We start from the raw sequence: 12,486 nt of genomic DNA, 5'->3' as shown, positions 1-12,486 counted from the left end.
GAGTCCTTTCCAAAGACCTGGGATAGGCAGATGTGGATGTTTGATGGTATTACAGATCTCGTCGCAGGATGGAAGCAGCTCCTAGTAAGGCCACCTTTTGCAATTGGAAACATTCAGAGGCTTGAGAGGGCTTGTAGGGCATTGCTGGGTGGGGAAAATAACTCTCCTTTCAAGTTAGTAGCATTCGGCAGTAAAAACAGCCACGGGATGGCTCTGTTATTTAAGAGGAAAAAAGAGTCATTGGATCTAAGTCATCACTGGGACCAGAAATGTATTTTTCTGAGCTTTCAGACTCAAGAGAATTTTCCTCTTCAGGGAATTTCTCTTGACTGAGCTATATTGTTATAGCCCAAAGCACATATTCCAGTAGAGAGAAGCTGCAGCATGAGTCCCAAAGCTCAGAAAAAGGTAAAAGGTAAAGGTTCCCCCGCACATGCGTGCTAGTCGTTTCCAACTCTAGGGGACGGTGCTCATCTCCGTTTCAAAGCCGAAGAGCCAGCGCTTGTCCAAGGACGTCTCCGTGGTCATGTGGCCGGCATGACTAGACTCCAAAGGCGCACGGAACGCTGTTACCTTCCCACCGGAGTGGTCCCTATTTTTCTACTTGCATTTTTTACGTGCTTTCGAACTGCTAGGTTGGCAGAAGCTGGGACAAGTAAGAGGCACTCACTCTGCTACGTGGCACTCGGGATTTGACCCGCCAAACTGCCGACCTTCTGATCGACAAGCTCAGTGTCCTAACCCACTGAGCAACTTAATTCTGGGACCCGTATATTTGCCATGAAAAGAAAAGAGTCATGCTTTTCTTGGCCTACGTTGGAATATAGGACTACAGGAGATAAAAAGAACAAGGCCAAAGGATTCCTGAAGTAAGATTTTATGCCAAGGCTCATGGTTTACAGTTCTATTTTTAACTGGCACCCCACACAATTAGTTAATGCTGAATAAATTAGAGATTAATTCAGAGCAGCTGGGAAGAAGTCTGCCCGTATACTTTGCTTGCCAATTATGAAAGTCAGAAGTTCATTTGGACTGGTTTTCTGATATGCCTGCATTTCAATTCCCTCGGCACCTCTGACATTTTCCTTTCTAAAGCTCTGGAAACTCTGGGCTATTTCCTCTAGACTAATCCATCAATGAAAGTCTGTTCTTCAAAAGACTGGTAAATTTGGGTGCAATTTTCCCCACTGATTTCACTGTAATAATCTTCTGATTTAAAACCCAATTGACAAGCTTTCACATATAACAAAGTGAAGGAAAGGTGATTAGTATAATGCCTGCTGCAGACTTCCAGCAGCTGAAAATTATTGCGGATATAAAAAGGACAGCTTTTCATGTAATATCGACATGTAAGAATCAAAAGATCCTTCCAATTTGGGATTATTCGAACTTTCAAAAATCCTTTAGACAGTCTTTGAGGGCAACTTACAAAAAAAGTTAAATATCCCAGTGAGCAAGGTATTGGAGATATCCTCCAAGGATTTCAAGAAAAATCAAGCTCAGACATTATCAGTTGTTAGTTGTCAGAAGATGAACCTACTTCCTCCTACATATGAAGAGGTTGACGTTCTGTAGAAGACATTTTCCTTTTGTAAAATGTCTAGGAGAACCTACAATAGTCCCAGTCTTTCTGAGACTGCAAAATTCCTGGTGTGTCCCATCAAACTTGGCCAATAAAAAAAAAAAAACTACTCTACTCTACTCTACTCTACTCTATTCTATTCTGCATTCCATTCTATTCTATTCTGTTCTGTTCCGTTCCATTCCATTTCATTCCATTCCATTCCTTTCCTTTCCTTTCCATTCCATTCCATTCCATTCCATTCCATTCCATTCCATTCCATTCCATTCCATTCTATTCTATTCTATTCTATTCTATTCTATTCTATTCTATTCTATTCTATTCTATTCTATTCTATTCTATTCTATTCTATTCTATTCTTTCATTCCATATTCCATTCCATTCCATTCCATTCCATTCCATTCCATTCCATTCTATTCTATTCTATTCTATTCTATTCTATTCTATTCTATTCTATTCTATTCTATTCTATTCTATTCTATTCTATTCTATTCTATTCTATTCTGCATTCCATTCCATTCTATTCTGTTCCGTTCCGTTCCATTCCATTCCATTCCATTCCATTCCATTCCATTCCATTCTATTCTATTCAATATTTCATTCCATATTCTATTCTATTCCATTCCATTCCATTCCATTCCATTCCATTCCATTCCATTCCATTCTATTCTATTCTATTCTATTCTATTCTATTCTATTCTATTCTATTCTATTCTATTCTATTCTATTCTATTCTATTCTTTCATTCCATATTCTATTCCATTCCATTCCATTCCATTCCATTCCATTCCATTCCATTCCATTCCATTCCATTCCATTCTATTCTATTCTATTCTATTCTATTCTATTCTATTCTATTCTATTCTATTCTATTCTATTCTATTCTATTCTATTCTATTCTATTCATTATTTCATTCCATATTCCATTCCATTCCATTCCATTCCATTCCATTCCATTCCATTCTATTCTATTCCATTCCATTCTATTCTATTCAATATTTCATTCCATATTCTATTCTATTCCATTCCATTCCATTCCATTCCATTCCATTCCATTCCATTCCATTCTATTCTATTCTATTCTATTCTATTCTATTCTATTCTATTCTATTCTATTCTATTCTATTCTATTCTATTCTATTCTATTCTATTCTATTCTATTCTATTCTATTCTATTCTTTCATTCCATATTCCATTCCATTCCATTCCATTCCATTCCATTCCATTCCATTCTATTCTATTCTATTCTATTCTATTCTATTCTATTCTATTCTATTCTATTCTATTCTATTCTATTCTATTCTATTCTATTCTATTCTATTCTATTCTATTCATTATTTCATTCCATATTCCATTCCATTCCATTCCATTCCATTCCATTCCATTCCATTCTATTCTATTCCATTCCATTCTATTCTATTCAATATTTCATTCCATATTCTATTCTATTCCATTCCATTCCATTCCATTCCATTCCATTCCATTCCATTCCATTCTATTCTATTCTATTCTATTCTATTCTATTCTATTCTATTCTATTCTATTCTATTCATTATTTCATTCCATATTCCATTCCATTCCATTCCATTCCATTCCATTCCATTCCATTCCATTCCATTCCATTCCATTCCATTCCATTCTATTCTATTCTATTCTATTCTATTCTATTCTATTCTATTCTATTCTATTCTATTCTATTCTATTCTACTCTGCATTCCATTCCATTCTATTCTGTTCTGTTCTGTTCTGTTCCGTTCCGTTCCGTTCCATTCCATTCCATTCCATTCCATTCCATTCCATTCCATTCTATTCTATTCTATTCTATTCTATTCTATTCTATTCTATTCTATTCTACTCTGCATTCCATTCCATTCTATTCTGTTCTGTTCTGCTCTGTTCCATTCCGTTCCGTTCTGTTCCATTCCATTGCATTCCATTCCATTCCATTCTTCCATTCCATTCCATTCCATTCCATTCCATTCCATTCCATTCCATTCCATTCCATTCCATTCCATTCTATTCTATTCTATTCTATTCTATTCTATTCTATTCTATTCTATTCTATTCTATTCTATTCTATTCTATTCTATTCTGCATTCCATTCCATTCTATTCTGTTCTGTTCTGTTCTGTTCCGTTCCGTTCCGTTCCGTTCCATTCCATTCCATTCCATTCCATTCCATTCCATTCCATTCCATTCTATTCTATTCTATTCTATTCTGCATTCCATTCCACTCTATTCTGTTCTGTTCTGTTCTGTTCTGTTCTGTTCCGTTCCATTCCATTCCATTTCATTTCATTCCATTCTATTCATTATTTCATTCCATATTCTATTTCATTCCATTCCATTCCATTCCATTCCATTCCATTCCATTCCATTCCATTCCATTCCATTCCATTCTATTCTATTCTATTCTATTCTATTCTATTCTATTCTATTCTATTCTATTCTATTCTATTCTATTCTATTCTATTCTATTCTATTCTTTCATTCCATATTCTATTCCATTCCATTCCATTCCATTCCATTCCATTCCATTCCATTCTATTCTATTCTATTCTATTCTATTCTATTCTATTCTATTCTATTCTATTCTATTCTATTCTATTCTATTCTATTCTATTCTATTCTATTCTATTCTATTAAAAATGGGTGAGAGTAATAGAGAATCTTGCCTTTACTTGGCCTTATAACGCCTTTGGTTGAACAAGGTCTTCTTCATTCTTGATGTCATGATTCAGAAATCAAATTCCACCTTCGTCCAATCTCTATGAAACCTTTATAGCCTTTAAGAGGTGTTTAGAGACCCTTCTAATTGATTGGTTAGGTCCTGGAAAAGAGCTGCTTATTACCCTCTATTTACATTAACCTTGATCATTTCTAGATTAATACCTAGATATTTAAATTATGGACACAACACGAGCATGCACACACACACACACACACACACACACACACACACACACACACCAACAAACATAGAAACATATTGCAAATGTTAGCTTAAATTTGTATGATTGCTATGCTTAATTTGCCTTGGTGTTAACCTTTGCATATACTTTTGTTGTTAAAGTATACAGCAATGTTAATGAATTGGGCTTTTCCTAAATGCTACATTTTCTTTAATTTTACTGTGCCACGGTAAATATATTTAATAAAAAACAAAAACAACAAAGCCAAATATATTCATTCTTTTCTTTTTATTTCTGTTTTGACAGTGAGGGATTACAGCTATTGAAAAAGCCATTTCTGGAAATAACACATGGAATAAAAGTAGGAACGTGGGAATACATGCAATTTTTTTTTTTGCCACGCCTCCTGGAAGATGGCCGCTCGCAGCTGATCGCCGAGATCAAAGGGTGCGAGTTTGGCATGGGGCCCTGCAGGGGGCTGTTGTTCCCTAGCCCGGATGGGTGACAGGACCCTCCGAGGCTTCGGTGGAGCCCGTAATGAGCGCCAGCAATGACGGCGGGGCGGTGCTAGAGAGGGCGGCGAGGAGGCAAGGCTCCCGGACTCAAAATAACCGAGCGGAACGGCTCGATCAGGCAGGCGGTCGAATTACAACGGCCGACAGCAACCGGCGGCACCCCACGGCAGCCTGTAAAACGGCCGATGATGGGCGGGCTGCAACATGCAGTTTACAGCCTTTTCTGGCTCGGTCAGACCGGCAGAAAGCATATATTAGCCAGCAGCTGCCGGTGGCATCTTGCGGCAGCCTCCAAATCAGCTGTTAAGCGGCCTGCTAGGATACGTGGCGTGCGGAAGCCTGCAACGGACCTACAACGACCTGATCGATCTCCCTTCGACAGACAAACGGTCCGGCCCTGCAGCCACCTGCGGAGGAGCTGTAATGACCTGGGACTACCTGGAAAGGTAGTCCGGACGGCGAGGCTCCAGAATTTGTGGCTGCTGCCCCCCATCTGCCCATCTATTAGATCATCGAGCTACCCCCCAACGGAGGTCTTCGGGATGATGGCCACCGTCCGTCGGCTTGAGCGCCATTTAAAACCCTCCTGTATCTGGTCTGGAGGGCGGAATTCACCAGGGACCACCTGAAGCTTAATTTGGAGGTGGGATGTGCCGAATGGCCCCCGAGATAGCAGTTATCCCCTCGGGATCATACTTTAAATCTAGATAATCCCTCCTTCATTTTTTTTCACCGGAGACTGACTACAGCCCCTCGGTCGCGATGACATCTAAGACATGGAGATAGATGAACTACCACCGCTCATCACCGGAGCTACGAAGTTATCCACCAACAAACTATTCTAGCAACCACCGGACTCTCTCTCCTCCTGCGACCTACCCAGGGCTGGATGGTGGTCCCCTGAGATCTTGATCACTGTGAGAGGGTGACCATGTTTTCAGGAGCCACTACTTCAGCTCTGTGGTCATGATATGCAGTTGTTCCAACCAACTCGTCCTTTACTCCTGTTTCCACCTCTGATGGCTTACACCAGAAATGAGCTACTTGCCCTGAGAGCTTCCCCCCTCTCTCAGATGTGGCCATTAAACCTACGCCGCTGTTTCCTTAATGACGGGTCCTGGGACCCCGAGAGGTGGCATGGCGCCAAAAAGAGGCTCCTGGGTTTTCTTTTAAAATTTTTTGAAGGGTTAGGGAGGGGGGAGGGTCAGGCCCGGCAGAATAAGGGGAAGACCCTACCGGACCGGTCTCAGTCTAGGTTGGCCAATGGCCGCGGCAATATGAGGGCCGGGGGGAGTCTTGTGACACAGGGGGATGGGATAGGGATACCGATCCCCACAGTAATTGGGAATGGCAGCAGATGGATGAGCAGAGGGCCATATCGTAATCTGAGATCACGCCCCTGCTTTCTTCAAGCTGTGGCGTGCTCTGACCCTCTGGCTCTCACCTGCTGTCCTGGGGAAGAGGGAGGGCAGACTCCTGAGCTCAGGCTGATCTATTTTAATGCCAGGTCTGTTGTGAATAAAGCTCCCCTCATCCATGACTTGATCGAGGAGGAAGACGCAGACCTGGCGTGCATCACGGAAACCTGGTTGGGCCCAGAGGGAGGGGTCCCTCTGACTGATTTATCCCCTCCAGGTTTCCGTGTGCTACATCAACCGCGAGCTCAGGGTAGGGGAGGTGGCGTGGCGGTCATTATCAGAGAAACCCTCCATCCGCGGGAGGCCACTGCCCCTCAGATAGACGGATGTGAATCCCTCCTCTTAAGATGGGGTCCTGGTGGTCAGTTGGGCCTACTTCTGGTATACCTCTCTCCAAGCTGCACAGCAACGGTTCTACCCAAGCTACCTGACGCCATCTCAGGACTGGCGGTCGAATTCCCAAAACTTATGGTACTGGGAGACTTTAATCTACCTTCCCTGGGCAGTGCATCAGAAGTGGCCCGAGAGTTCATGGCCTCCATGACGGCCATGGACTTGACTCAAATTACTCAGGACCCAACTCACGAGGGGGGAAACATGCCTGATCTTATTTTTGTCTCTGGGCAATGGCTAAATGGACTGGGTGGGGTTACTCCAACATCACAACCCCTTTCATGGACAGACCATTACCTCCTGCGGTTGGGCCTCCGTCACGTCACCCCCCGCTGTCAGGAGGCAGAACCGACCAGGTGGTTCTGCTCCAGGCGCCTGATGGACCCAGATAAATTCCAGATGGCGCTTGGACCGATTCCCACCTCCCTCTCCCACAACCCGGTCGAGTCCTTAGTTAATGCCTGGCAACAGGCTGCTTCAGAGGCTCTCGACCGCGTTGTCCCTTTGCGGCCTCTGACCCGGCGCAAGTCCCGAGTCGCTCCTTGGTTCTCCAAGGACCTGCGGGAGATGAAACGCCAGAGAAGGGGCCTAGAGAGCATTTGGAGAACCAGTCGGTCTGAGTCTGACCGAACACAGTTAAGATCCTTTTCTAGATCTTATCTTGTGGCAATGAGGGTGGCAAAGCGCGCCTACTTCACCACCCTCATTGCGTCCACAGATAACCGCCCGGCCGCCCTATTTAGAGTGGTCCGCTCCCTTTTAAGTCAAGAGACAGGAGACGACCCCCTACATGGACGGGCTGAGGAATTTAGTAAATATCTGGTGGACAAAATTGCTCAGATTCGGGCTGGTCTGGACTCTGACTGGGCAGTATCTAACGAGAGGAAAACGATGAATTTGGCTGAGAACATTTGGGAAGAGTTCGATCCTGTGACTCCGGATGAAGTGGACAAGATCATGGGGAAACTAAGTGCCGCCACATGTTTGTTGGACCCGTGTCCCTCCTGGCTAGTCTATGCATCTCGGGAGGTTACACGAGGCTGGCTCCTAGCAGTTATCAATGCCTCACTGAGTGAGGGGTACTTCCCTGCCGCCTTGAAAGAGGCGGTGGTAAGGCCCCTCCTCAAGAAACCGGCACTGGACCCAGCTGTTTTAAACAACTTCCGTCCTGTCTCCAACCTTCGCTTCCTTGCGAAGGTCGTTGAGAGCGTGGTGGCACGACAGCTCCCTTTGAACCTGGAGGAAGCTGAATATCTAGATCCGTACCAATCGGGTTTCAGACCCGGGCACAGCACGGAGACGGCATTGGTCGCACTGGTGAATGATCTCTGGCGGGCCCGAGATAGAGGTTATTCCTCTGTCCTGGTCCTATTAGATCTATCAGCGGCTTTTGATACCATCGACCATGGTATCTTACTGCGTCGTCTTGAGGGGCTGGGAGTGGGAGGCACCGTTCTGCGGTGGTTCTCCTCCTACCTCTCGGACCGTTCGCAGACGGTGTTGGCAGGAGGGCAGAGGTCAAGCCCTAGGCCTCTTAGTTGTGGAGTGCCTCAGGGTTCGGTGCTCTCGCCCCTCCTGTTCAACATCTATATGAAGCCTCTGGGAGAGATCATCCGTGGCTTCGGGGTGAAATATCATCAATATGCTGATGATACCCAGCTATTCATCTCCACCCCGAACCAACCCAGTGATGCCCTCGATGTGATGTCCCGTTGCCTGGAAGCAGTACAGATTTGGATGGGAGAAAACAGGCTTCGACTCAACCCAGCCAAGACTGAGTGGCTGTACATACCGTCATCTCGTTTAGTCCAAGAGGTTCCACCTCTGACTATAGGAGGAGAGATGTTACCTCCCATTGATAGAGCACGCAATCTGGGTGTCCTCCTAGATTCACGACTCAGTTTTGAAGATCATATTGGAGTCGTGGCTAGGGGGGCATTTGCACAGATTCGTCTTATATACCAATTGTGCCCCTTTTTGGACCGAGATGCCCTACGTACAGTCACCCACGCACTCATAACCTCCCGTATTGATTACTGTAATGCTCTCTACATGGGGCTGCCCTTGAAGACCACCCGGAGGCTTCAGCTGGTGCAGAATGCAGCTGCACGGGTTGTGATGGGAGCACCCCGATACTCCCATATTACACCTCTCCTGCGTGAGCTGCATTGGCTACCAGTTGCCCTCCGGGTGAGATTTAAGGTGCTGGTACTTACCTTTAAAGCCCTACATGGCTTAGGTCCGGGATACTTGCAGGACCATCTGCTGCCGGGAACAAATTCCCATCGTCCAGTACGCTCACACAGAGAAGGCCTCCTCAGGGTACCGTCAGCTAGGCAATGTAGGCTGGCGACCCCCAGGGGGAGGACCTTCTCTGTGGGAGCGCCAGCCCTATGGAATCAGCTCCCCCCTGAGCTTCGGATGGCCCAAAACCTCCAATCCTTTCGGCGCAGCCTCAAAACACTCCTGTTCCACCAGGCTGACCTGGACTGACAGGCATTTTAATTAATTTATATTTAGAATTTTTAATTTATTTTTAATTCTTTAATCTTAATTTATTGCACAGATGATTTTAATTTTATTTTTATCTTGATTTCTGTACTTATTATATGTTTTGTTGTTAGCCGCCCTGAGTCCTTCGGGAGATAGGGCGGGATATAAATCCCATCAATAAATAAATAAATAAATATTGTTTCTTATTAGGCAACTTTAGAACTTGAATTATACTTGAAAAAATCTATCTCAATATATATATTTTCTGTTTAGGGATTAATACATGTTCTAGAAATTAGAAAGAGAAATAAGTTCAGAAACCTCATCTGCTTTGTCTTCAGTAGTCTAAGCCATGGTAAATAAATAGAAATCTGTTTATGAGTCCTAAATTTCCTTAAGGATTAGAATATTTTTAGTAATAATTTTTATTTAAAAAAGATTTGCGTATAAATAATATAAACCAAAAATATATAAGAAAGAGAAAGTAAAAGAGAAGGTATTAGAAACAAGAAAGGAATAATACATAAAGAAGTCACTCCTGGTCTTTACAGCAATTGCAAGCAAACTAATCTTCACATCTCTCTTTATATTTGCATAATAAATATTTCCCTTCTTCCCTATTCAACTCTTTTTAAGGAGCAAACCTATAAATGTCCAGGTATTTTTTTTCTGCTTTCAGCAAAAAGTCTGTAAAAGATTTCCAGCCGTGGATAAATTAATATTAATAAATTGATATTCTTATCCTTGTTTGAACAGGTTAAATTTGCCATTTCACTGAATGCCATCACCTTCACAATCCATTGTTTTCATTGTGGGTAGGTTAGAACTGTTCTATATATACGGGTGTGTATTTACATGCATGCATATGTATGCATACACATGTATGTTTGTGCCTGTGTATATGCGAGATGGATAGATAGATAGATAGATAGATAGATAGATAGATAGATAGATAGATAGATAGATAGATAGATGAGAAATGGCCATTAGTATTAATTATAGAGATCTTACATTCAAAAGCAAATGCAGATACGAACCAGGATTTCAAGCTCTACAAATCCTAGTACAAAATAAACATATTTAGAATGAAAATATGCAAGACCAAACACTTGATTTGAGTTTAAGTCATGTAATCAGCACATATCTTTGCTGCAGAATATTTTGTTTTTCTGATCACATCACTAAATGCTTGAGAGTCCAACTTCTTTGCTAACCTACGTACTGTATTCATCCCATAATCTAAATTTAATTTACCTTCAAGGTTACCTAATATTTTCAAAACTGTAAAAAAATAATAATAACCACCTACCCAAACAATGTCGGTGTAATGAGAAACAAAGAGAAGTTATTTTGGAGGGTCTTAAAATAGTTAGTAAATTGTCAGTGCAATTGTGCACTGCATTGTCATTCAGAAACAAAGCATTGTCCTCATTTTTTGGAGAGGAAGATCATGAAAAAATGTTTGCATAATGTCATTGCAGACAAGTAATGCACTGAATTATTCAGCACTATTTCATCATCATCCCCAGTAGTGGCACAATATCAATAGTCACAATTAGCTATCCTGAACCAGCCCTCGTCTCAGAAAATAATATATCTTTTCAAATACAGCATAATTTAAATTTGTTTCCCTAATCAGAGTTAGTGTTGGTTTCTATCTTCTATTTTTTAAAAAAAATTACTTGCAGCAAATCAAAGGATTTCAATTATTCGTTCACTGGAAAATGGTCAAATCTGTCTCCTACAAAAGTCATTTTGTACCTTCTCGGAAAATTAGCCTTTTCATAAACATGACATTTTCTTCAAACCATGTGTCAGTTTTGTGTTAATACTCTTCAAAATTGCTTTTTTTATTGCTTCTAACTAATTTGAAGATATGTAATTTAAGAGTGTATGCCTTCATTGCAGGAATCTGACTTGTAAACCATCATTATAATATAATTGGATGCAATCCCAAAACAACAAAACACTATCGGCATTGACAAATTCATCATCAGTCAATTTCAAAAGGCAGATTTCCTTGGAACAGGTTACAGCTGGCATTTTGCTGACCATTGACCAAGGAAATATGATTGATTGATTGATTAATTGATTACATCCCGGGAAGATAGCTTCAACACCATCAGACAACACTATCTGCCTATGCCAGGTCCTTGGGAAGAACTTGATAGCCCAGTCTAAATATCTGACTACACCATTTTTAAATTGCTTAATAATGTAACGTAAAGCCAATTTTATAGTTCCTCATAGTGTATAACGACATAAGTATGACAAATATATTACAGATTATATTGGAAGACAGACATTTTGGCTGATCTTAAATGTAAAATTAAAAACAAAACAAAATCTTGGTAAACTCTGGAGAGCTTTTGCTTTCTTTAACTCAATTTAAAAATGTCTGTCTCCGTATATTTCTTTCATCTCTGTCATACCTTCTTTGCTTTTTTTCTTCTTTCTTTGTCTTTTTTGTAAAAATATGCACACTATTATATAGCTCTAGTTGGCAGGCCTATATAGCTATATAGCATTACCAATTATATAGCTATGTGGAGCTCTCTATAATTTATCTTTCAAGATGTTCTTTCTCATTTAACCTCATTATCTCAGGAGAGGGAATTCAGATTTTTACAAGTCAGCAGAGAAATCAGATTCCTCTTCTATCTCAGTCTCACTAAGTTATATTTTCTCTTAGGGAGGAGTAAGCTGTGCTCAGGTTTAAGCGGATTTCCAATTTTGTTGAGAGTTTGTGAGTTTTGGTGGTCAGGTCAATAATTCGGTTTAGGCATCCATTTAGACTTTTATACTGGGTGATTCTTGGCTAAGTGCCATTTGCTCTTCTTCAATCTTCTTATCTGGATCCATTTCCTCCTTGATTTTATTTTATTTTTCCCTGTTCTGTCATCTTCTGAGTTAATGCCAGCCTGTTTTCTGAACTTTGTAATTGCCAAATCAAGATGCAAATGGCACTGAAATAGTTGGAAAGATTCCCAATATCTCGGCTTGGTAGGGCCCACTTCAAAACCTCATCCTAAGGAAGCAGAACCCATGGAGGCAGTTTCTTCCAAAAGGAACTTTTATTAGGAGAAGCTGACAGCAGGCATAATAAAACAGGATCTGAGGGTTCCCCACTCAGATCAATAGGTTAAAAGTGTCCCAAGAAAACCCCACCCCAA

The sequence above is a fragment of the Vipera berus genome (genome assembly GCF_964194415.1).
Source record: "Vipera berus genome assembly, chromosome: 4".
Lineage (NCBI taxonomy): Eukaryota > Metazoa > Chordata > Lepidosauria > Squamata > Viperidae > Vipera > Vipera berus.
This window is presented reverse-complemented; position numbering follows the sequence as displayed.